This window comes from Hordeum vulgare, chromosome 2H (genome assembly GCF_904849725.1).
Source record: "Hordeum vulgare subsp. vulgare chromosome 2H, MorexV3_pseudomolecules_assembly, whole genome shotgun sequence".
NCBI classification, from domain to species: domain Eukaryota; kingdom Viridiplantae; phylum Streptophyta; class Magnoliopsida; order Poales; family Poaceae; genus Hordeum; species Hordeum vulgare.
Genome location: NC_058519.1, coordinates 43,031,288 through 43,041,429, shown reverse-complemented (window position 1 = coordinate 43,041,429; position 10,142 = coordinate 43,031,288). Strand labels below are relative to the sequence as shown.

The 10,142-nt window shown below is 50.3% G+C and overlaps 1 long non-coding RNA gene across 5 annotated transcripts; it reads right to left on the bottom strand.

The window, feature by feature from the left end:
• Nucleotides 1–6,762: 6,762 nt before the first annotated feature.
• On the bottom strand, nucleotides 6,763–8,439 carry LOC123424742. 5 transcript variants are annotated; one of them, XR_006621731.1, is made up of 3 exons: nucleotides 8,062–8,439; nucleotides 7,790–7,906; nucleotides 6,763–7,387 (listed from the first exon to the last, which is right to left on the bottom strand). It is a non-coding gene; the product is annotated as an uncharacterized LOC123424742 (long non-coding RNA). The 5 variants fall into 5 exon arrangements; XR_006621730.1 differs by having other exon boundaries at nucleotides 6,763–7,507; nucleotides 8,062–8,435; XR_006621732.1 differs by having other exon boundaries at nucleotides 6,763–7,067; nucleotides 7,214–7,906; nucleotides 8,062–8,410.
• Between the last annotated feature and the right edge of the window lie 1,703 nt (nucleotides 8,440–10,142).

Here is a 10,142-nt window from a genome sequence, read left to right as displayed (position 1 = left end):
AGGTGATAGGTGGCGAGTGAAAATGAGGACGGATTGGTACCTCTGAGAGTGCGTCGCCAGCTTGAGATTCGTCGACTTCAGATGGCTCGGCCGCAGCCGATTTACTTTTGCCCTTGTTTTTCTTGGAAGGCGGCTTAGCACTCTTCATGGCTTGTTTCTTAGGTCTCCTAGACCAGAACTTGTCGCCTTTCTGGAAAGATATATGGCATAAAGTCATGATGGCAATAAAACAGATGGAATAAAAATTGAGGGCGAGTTAGCCTTGTTTACCTTGGGCGCCGGGTTAGTCTTGCAGAAGGGCTTAAGGCCGATTTGGCCGCACTTTGCTGTAGGCTCGCCGGTCAGCTTCTTGATGATGGCGACGATGTCTTTTTCTGTTAATGCTGTGTGAAAGTAGCATTGGGGATGATCCAGAGTACCGTCAAATTCGCACATCAAGCCTTCTCGGCGGCTCAGAGGAAGGATCCGCCATTCGACCCAGCAACGGATCAGGTCAACCCCGGTGAGACCGTTGTTAGTCAAGGATCTCAGTTCTGACAGAATTGGGACGAATTCCGACTCTTCTTCCTCGGTGAGCTTGTCAGGGAGCTTGAAGTTGACCGGAAGGCGGCTTGGCCTGTAGCCCTGAAGTTTGTTCTCGCCGGCAGGAGATGTTTCTTTGCAGTAAAACCAAGATTCACCCCAGCCTTTGGGATGGCTAGGCATAGTGAGTGAAGGGAACGGACTGTCCCTGCGACGCTGGACGTTGACCCTGCCAAGTTCCAAACTGGGGCCATTGTGGAATTCCGTCTAGCGATTCAAGTGGAAAAAGTACCAAAACAGAGGGACGGAAGGCTCGATCCGCAAATAAGCTTCGCAAAGGACTTGGAATTGACTTACGTTGCTTATGGAATTGGGTCCCAAATCCTGGAGTCGGACGTTCATAAAATTCAGGGCGTCTCTAAGGAATTTAGATCCGGGCGGCTTAAAACCCCGTTCTAAGTGTTCCACAAAAACTACTATCTCCCCCTCCTTGGGGTTGGGGAGGTCTTCTCCTAACCCGGTGAGCCATCCAATGACGTCTTGAGGATCCAAGCAGCCCGCTTTCACGTAATTCGCCAAAACAGCATCATCGACTTTGGTGGGAAGCCAATCGCTCTTGAAAACGGCACCCATGCTACAAATAGGCAAGAAACTAGTGTTACATGTCTCGAACATTTACTATGTGAGTCGGGACTAGCTCCTGCTTAACCCGCCGGACTGGGAGGCCGGGTTGGGCTAATGTGGCGACCTATCGGAGCAGGGCTATTCTCAGAAGCGACGCTACTGTGGGTGGTAAAATTTATTCTTTCCGAAACACTAAGGGAAGGACGAGGTTTCCAAACAGCTTTTTACAAACAGTGAAAGAGGAATGGATCTGTTCAACAGATATAAAAGCTTACGGACGTGGCTAAAACATGAACGATGTGTGATCAGGGTGGTACCTCATGTTTGAAAAAACTAGTCTATATAGGAAATTCGCAAGGGCACAGATGGATAGGATTATTCGAAGCACTGGGTGCCCTAATGGCGCTTGGACTAATCAGTTCGACAGTTAAGGTGGTGACGAGCATAGGGCTTCGGAGCTATGGCAATGGCGGCAGCATGAACAAGAAATAAATCTACCCTTAAAGAAGGGGAAACGGTGGCCTAACCTGAAGATCTTGGTCGAAGAAGATCGGCGATGATGGAGGCTGTTGGAGAATGAAGGGACCCTCGGCGGCGGCGGAGCCTGGCGACGGCGACGACTTGCGGGCGGCACCGGAGCTCCTCGAACGGCGCCGGAGTTCTTCGAACGGCAACGGCTTGCGGGCGGCGCCGGAGCTCCTCGGGCGGCGACGGCTTGCGAGCGGCGCCGGAGTTCCTCGAACGGCGACGGCTTGCGGGCAGCACTGGAGTTTTTTCGAACGGGGGCAGAGTTTGCAGCCGGCGGCGAAACCCTCGGGAAGCGGTGCGGTTCTCTGCTGCGATAATGGGGGGACTGACGAGACTGGTAGGTGGCCAGCGTCAGCCCTGTCCCTTCCGCCTATTTATCAGGACAGGCGCTGGAATCGAGGCGCCGTGAGCGGGAACCGACGAGGAAGAAAAGATTCGCTATGATGACGTCCGAAAATTTCGGGATAATGATGCACTAAAAGATCCGTTGGGATTATGTTGGAGTTTCCGAAAATCGAGGGCTAAGGAAAGTGCTGACGGGAAATGCATTGGCGGCTCAAAAACTTTTTCCAGTACCAATTGGCGAGTTAAAATTTCTGGCGTATGGAGGAACACAAAAGAGTGAATCGCCTTCACCTAAAACGGAGGCATTGGCATGAAGATTCAAGTCAATTTGGGGCCTAATGTTGGGGATATTGCTTATTAAGTGACCCGCCGAATATGGGCCGGATTACGTGTAAGGCGATTCATCCTTTAGGGCTAGTTGGGCCTCAGCCTGGGCGGTTCACAGTCGCAGGATGGTTATGATTTGTGGAAGGTCTCCGGGTTTTGCAGGACGGCGACTTAGAGACCGCGGTGGTCATGATTTGTAAAGGGGAAGGGACTCTTGTAAACCCTAGGGCTTCGACCTATATATAAAGGCGAGTTTGGAGGGGGAGAGGCAGGTGAGAAATCATCGAGTGCTAGGTTTAGGCGAGTTACGCCTTCCTTGTAATCGAATCCATATCAATACACACAAAAGCAGGACGTAGGCTATTACCTCCTCTCGAGGGGCCGAACCTGGGTAAATCGCCGTGTCTCTCCCGCTTAACCCCTTTGAGTCGCCATCAAGGTGCGATGGCTCCAGTACTAAGTCCTTTCACGAGGACATCTGCCGTGACAAAACCACGACACTCCCCATGACGGCAAAATAGTTGTTTCCCGTAGTGCAACTTATTGTGCCACCGTATTGTGTATTACACAAAACCTTAACTTAAATCAAAAATCGCATGGAGCATTGATGAAGAGTGTATCGATGTAATTACTTATAATGACCACTTCATAATCTCTTCTTGCGAGAAAACATGTCATCAGTGCTACTTTAGTACTTAATGACATTTTTCACTATTGTCCTACGATCAGTGCTTTGATTACTTTGGTATCTGTACTCGCAACAGCTTGGGAGTATCAGACATATCTGGTTGTTTTACATATCATGGAATACATGATTATTCCAAACACAAAAGTGTGTGGAATCTCCGTCATGTATTTGCTCATCAGTGTTTATAGGACACTGAGTCTTGCAGAACTCTTTCCATGTGACTTCGGCAAGAATCACTCCTTGCAGTTTTTAATGCTAAACTGTTTTAGCATCTCGTCAATATGTATTTTGGCTTAGCCCTATTAGGAAATTCTATCTCATAGATAAACATGCCTAATGTCAAGGCTACTTAGCTCAAGCACTTCATCGAAAAACTATTTTCAATGAAGTCCTAATTCGTGTCAAGAAATATATATTATTTCCAATTAACAGTGTCAAGCACACGAGTTTTAAGAAATATTATTATGCTCCCACTTAGTTTCTTGTAACCACAAGCATCTTCATTATCCATTGATAAAATCAAACTCCTTTGATAGTTTCATCAAAAACGAAGATTCCAACTCCATTATGCTCTCTCGTGTCCATTGCTGGATCTCTAAAGTTTGCATACTCACTAGTATCCTCTGGATTGACAAAACACCTTGGATTGTATCACATGCAAGTCCTAGGAAATCATTTTTGGCATCTGTCGGGGATATACCCCGCAGTATAACCCGGCTTGGAGTATGACCCGCCAAAGGACTTGGCGACTCAGCAGTGACCTGGCGGGCGACTCATACTTGTCCCCACAGGCGACTTAGATAAATGACGAAGGCCCAAGGCCCAGCGTGCATCCTGGCATAGGGCGACTCATAGAGAGGCCAGGAGGGCCGACTCACAAGAGAAGGCCCAAGAAGAGGAAAGACTCCCACAAGAAGGAAACAAGACCCAGATTAGGATTCAAGAGAGACTAGTCCTATTCCTACTCCTAGTAGGACTCTACGTGTAAACCTACCTCTTCCACCTATATAAGGAGGGGTAAGGCGCCCCAAGAGGGACGAGATTCACAACTTAGGTCTATACAAGACAAATCATGGGATAGACAGATTAGACACCCACGAGATTAGAGGTGGCGAGTCTGCACCCTTGTAATCAAGATCATCATCTCCATCAATGGAACACAAGCAGGACGTAGGCTTTTACCTCAATCGGAGGGGCCGAACCTGGGTAAACTCGCGTCTCTCGATTCCGACCAACCCCTTCAAGCCGCCACATGGTTGCGAGGGCCTCACATCTAAGTTCTCTCCCTAGAACATCTGCCGTGACAAAAACCACGACAGTTGACGCCCACCGTGGGGCCGATCGCACGGTGGTATTCTGTTCTTGGAGGAAGGATCGAGGAGGTGTGAGATACAAGATCTAGTTTGAGGAAAAAGTAGGATCGCGTGCGACGGCGCGCGTCTCTCAATAATTCATCGAATCCGACCGAAGCAATGGATATTGATCCGATCCGGCGTAATTGTGCAAGATGATCCAAACCGAGTAAACAGTTCTTCTACAGCATCAAGTCCCGAGACATATCAGCGTCGCTCTAGCTACTTTGAGATAAAAGGGTCGTGTGTGATCCGGCTACCGGACGTGTTGTGATGATCCGCCGGATCCAAGACTAAAGCTTTGGTGGCGGCAGTTTACGCTGATCTGCAAGTTACAGTCTTACACAGAGACGGACAGAAAAATCCTGCTGCTGTCGTTTCTGTCGAGGGATCCGCTAGCGGGCTGCAGAGTCTCAATATGAAGACCAAATCAGTCACGGACAACCTGGCGTGTCAAACACATCAAAAATTATATAGACCAGAGCTTGCTACAGATCAAAGTCCCGGTGTTTTACATCTAGCATTAAGAAAGATATTATGGGGAGATAAAAAGGAGCAGAGGTCCCCGACATGGCCCTGTCGGCCATCACATGGAATAATCAAAATCCCTAAATAGATAGATGGAGCAGCATCTACGTAACCCCAGAGGACTAGAAGATGGCATAGATAAATACATCTTGGAGCCAGCAAATTGTGGTATTTAGTCCGCAGGAATAAACAAAAGCGCTGGCTAATCCGCCGGCCACTACCAGCCTGCCATCACTTGAGGCCGCCCCCGCCGCCTCAAGTCGCTGTCGTGGTGGCTTCGTTTCCGCACATCCGAGCCGCCCCGTTTTCCGCGCTCCTCGCGACATCTCCAGTCTCACCCGACGCCGTGGCCGTGTTCGATCCGGCTTCACCCCGAGCCATACTGGCCGTTGCGGCCTCGCCTCGCCTCGAGTTACCTGCTCTGTCGCCTCGCATCAAGTCGCCCCGGACTCGACCCGCCGCTCCGCTTCACCTCGCCACTCCTCGCAGCAAGCCGACTCTCCACCGCCGGCCGCGCCTGCCGCCTTCGCTGCTGAGCCGCCGCTGGTTCATCGCGAGCTGCGCCAAATCGCCAAACGCGCCCCGCTTCACTAGCATGCCCCTGCTGTCGCGAGTTTCATCTCACCTTGCCGCGCTCTCCGTAGTCGGCTCCACCGCTTCGCCGCTGCAGTTTGACAACCCTCGAGTCGCCTCGCCTTGCTGCCTCGCGTGCCAAGTCGCCGTGGTTGACGTCGTGCCGCCGAGCCGGCCGACGTCGCCTTGCGTCCGAGCGCAGCAGCACACCTGCCTCCGAGCATCACCTCACTTCGAGTCGGCCTTTGCTCCACCAGCGCGCGTCCGAGCTGACCTCGGTTGTGCGTCACCTCAGCTTGTGAAATCAGCCGTCGTGGCCCCACCTCGAAGTCGGCCTGCTCCGTGGCCCGCTCCGCTTCGCCTTAACTCGCTCGCCTCGAGCCGCCGCCGCACCGGGAGTCACCCCGCCTCTGCAGGCGTAGCTCGCCTCAAAGGCCGGTTTCCTGCCTGACTGCCTCGGCCTCTGTGGCTTGTCACGTTGGACGCAGCTCCGCCTCGCCGACTCGTTTCCATCGTGAGTTCATCGTTGTTGTGCAGCATGTGCGGTGAGCTACGCCCATCATGTGACACTGCTGCCTGCAGCAAACCTCCGCCTACAAATCAAGTCCGATTGGCATCCGACACCTCCCGTCTCGCCCGACGCAGCGGCCATGTCCAAGTCGGCTTCGTCAAGCCTCGCCAGCCGCCTCTACGCAGGAAAAAAAAGAAAATCATTGTACAGTGGCTATTGAATTCGGTGGAATCCCTGTCGTACGGAGCCATGATGCATGACTACCGAAGGAATAAAAAATACCTGCTCATCGCAACAGCAAGATCGAGTTTCGAAAGCTCCTGGGCACTATAGGTTCTGAGGCCGGGGCTGGCACGTTACCAGGGAACTAGAGGTTGGGGCGCCACCTGGTGGCGCCTCTTGAGGCAGGCCCGTCCTCTTGAGGCGGGCCCGTGTGCTCCTCGCTTGGTTATGCACATGGTTTGATTATTGTGTTATTCATGTGAACATTAGCTTATTGATAAATTAAATATGTCATTTTTTCTTTATGCAATCACCAACAAGTAAATTAGGCAAAGAAATGCCGCAAAAGAATTTGCTTTCATTTTGCTTCATTAATACACAGCCGGGTTCAGAGATGTACACTCAAAATTTGAAGAACCTATGATACAAATCATAAAAATATGTAAAAACCCTCGCTTGGTCTCCTTTAACATCTTGGCAAGCAACACAAACGCCTCGTATAGGCTTCCACACAACTGACAGCAATCAACGCTTCCTCCGCATTCATAAAAAACATGTATTAATGCATCCACATTGCTCTAAAATTTTATCATACTTTCGACAAAACTATATTTGACAAATGGGAATCAACTTGATCGTATTACACAATCAGCTAGCAATTGAGAACATTCATATTCGTCTCATCGTCGGTCGGTATCGTTGATCGGAGCTCTCCCGCGTCCCTCCCCGCGTGGCCTGCCCGGGAGCCAATCCTAGCTGCTGGTGAACCTCCACAACCCGCCAACCCTCCTCTCCCTGCCACTGTCGGAGGGCGGCGGCGGCACTATTTTACAACTCCATCTATTATCTATATTCAAAGGTGACCCTACGTGAATATGAGAGAACAAATTGAGTTCTGGTTACCTTGCCATTTCAACTGCAAGTGTCTTGCAGTACACAATAAGAAAGTATGCTCATTTTCTTGAAATTTAAATCTTTTGCAGAATTTTTTACCTCTCATCAATCCATCATTGAACACATATATCCACTACTGCCCATAACTGGTTGGATAACCTGATAACTGCGTAGAGTAAAGAGTACTTGCCCGCAATGTATGTTTGTTCCAAGACACAAATGCAAAATTCAGAGATATCATGCTATGGTCTAGGGATGACTCTGGTTCCTGAACTGAAGAAGAACAAAACAATAAGCCGAACAACAAACCTTACCTGGATCACCTTGCTGCCATCTTCCATAGTAAAAAGAATAGGAAATTGCTAACTTAAATCGCACTTATTAGAGAACAACCTGAAAGAACAATAAGTGCCTTATAAAAATAAATCTGTGGAGAGCTCCACTTGCAATGAAACCACTGCGTTCTTTATGCATTTTATAATTTATCAGTGCAATTTAGCAACTGGGCCTCATAAATAAAGTTGTAAAAAGCAGTGGCTGGCCTTTCATCAAACATCTTCTATAGTCTTTGTCATGGCCGCCACACCTCAGGGCCGGCATATCCCCTCTGACGGAGAGAGTAAGAGAGAGACTTAGAGAGAGGGGGAGAGAGTGTGGACTGGATTGGGGACTCACCAACGGGCGGAGCTCCAGGACCAGAACAAAAGGGAAGCCATCCCCGATGACCTCCTTCTCCCGAGACGGTGCACACACACGCGCACGCCTCCTGTTCAGTGCCGACGAGGAGGCCCCCTACTCCATTTTATTGAATGAAGCAACGAAGTCATCAGTTTACACCCATAGCAAAAACCACCAGATCGACAGCGACTCCTAGTAAAGAACTACATGGAGTACCCTCCTTTCAATACAAATCCAACAGAGACAGAAAATAGGGACGGGGAGGGCACCTTGTCCATGGCTGCAGCACCAGGGCCAGAGCATCTTATCCATGGCCTCCTCAACGGGAACCAGAGCTTTGGGCATGCCGGATCTGAGCCTGCGTCGGATCCCGACCTGCTGCTCGATCTGGTGCCAGGGAGAGGGGAGGAGGTCGCGGATGGTAAGAAGGTAAGGGGAGGAGAGAAGGGTGGGAGCGTCAGCCGTTGGGGAGGGCGTGGGCGACGGTTGCGGCGGCTACGGCGAGGACATCGGTGGCGGCGGCGGTAGACGAGGGAAAGGGTGAGGAAGAGGGCTGCCAGGGCTGGGCCGCTGGCCAATATCCTTAGTTATTTTCTCTTCTTCTCGAAGGAGCGAACTTTTTTGTCTCGTAGTTAATCCTACGTGGATAGCGCGAGAGGGCACCCCTGATGCGTAGCTTATTGTTTTGGATTGTGCGCGTGCACACAGCCTCGGTGAAACTTCAATCAAAACCACATGGACGCTAAACTTAAAAGGTTTTGTCTCATGTGAGGATCAAGCAAAAAACAAGAAGAAACAAAGGAAGAGACATCACGTGGAGGCTTGGTTCAAGTAGCAGGACATATACTGTTCGAGAACATGGAGCGGCGCCAGAATCATTTTGTGCTGGTATTCGTTCGTATCGTGTTGCTCAATAGACACGCGTGAACGGCTGCCCCCGCGGTCCGATCTACATCATCATACTGGTATCGCATCCGCTCTTTCGAGTCGCTCAACGGACGCACGCGAGCCGTCGCCTCCACTGCATGGTTTATATAAAATGTCAGAAAATTTTCTGACATTCATCCGTGAAAAATACATCAGGTGCTATTCATCTTATCTATCTTTTAATACATGTTATTTGTCCAAGAACAATTACCCTGTCCAGCGATATTTTTATGCAGGGCAATTATCCATTATCAAAGATGGCATTATATCTCAGAGATGGAGTACACGCCAGCATCATTCTATAATGGTGTCCGTCTGGGCTGCTCAAAGGGCTCGCGCACCGGCTTACAACGCTGTGATCAACTCATCATCAACGCTGGCTTAAAATGACACGGCCAACTTTCATGACCGTGCGACCAAGACAGCTTACAAGGTCGTGATCAACCCACCAATCATACCGGCTTACAACGCCTCGATTGACTCGTCATCCCTACTGGCTACAACGCCTTGACCAACTTCCTATCCACGCTGGTTTCAAACGCGACCATTGTCTGGTTTACATCAATCCGCCGGTACAGTGCTCGCCTGTACGAGCCGCCAAATAGATGGATGCAAGACGCCGCCCTCGCGGTCCAGACGACATCGACCCGTCGGTGCAGTGCTCGCCTGTACGGGCCGCAAACAAACGGATGCAAGACACCACCCTCGCGGTCCGGGCGACATCAACATAACGTGCAGTGCTCACTTATATAAAAGCCACGCAACAGACATGCGCAAACCACAGTCCCTACGGTCCAATTTACATCAACACATCAGATGGAGCGGGTACCATCATTTTTCTCCACCGGTTTACGCCGCAGTCAAGTATGGAGACTCTCAAGCCGCCTCCTTGAGTCGACTTAAGACTCGGGGGCTATTCAGACATGGCTCGCCAGATCCAACGAGGCTGAATAATTCAAGAACATTGGGTCATTACAGGCAAGATAACCCCGCTCCGAGGGCTGCTGCTTCATTGGCGGGCATTTTAAAGTCGCCCAAGAGGACGAGTCGCCACGATGCGCACTTCAACATGGTGCCCGGCTTAACGGCTAGAATTCATGGTTAAACCTGCCTGTCTGCGCGATGCTACTCCGAATCCCGTGTACTCTCGATATGTCAATCCAGTTGGACCCTGAACTATCGAGGTTAAAACATCGATTGGTCGCGAGTGCCGGCTTACAGAAAGCGAGGATATTCCATGGGCTATTAAGCCGCCTTCTTTGAAATTTGGTTAAACCTGCCTGTCTGCATGATGCTACTCCAAATCCCGTGTACTCTCGATATGTCAATCCAGTTGGACCCTGAACTATCGAGGTTAAAACATCGATTGGTCGCGAGTGCCGGCTTACAGAAAGCGAGGATATTCCATGGGCTATTAAGCCGC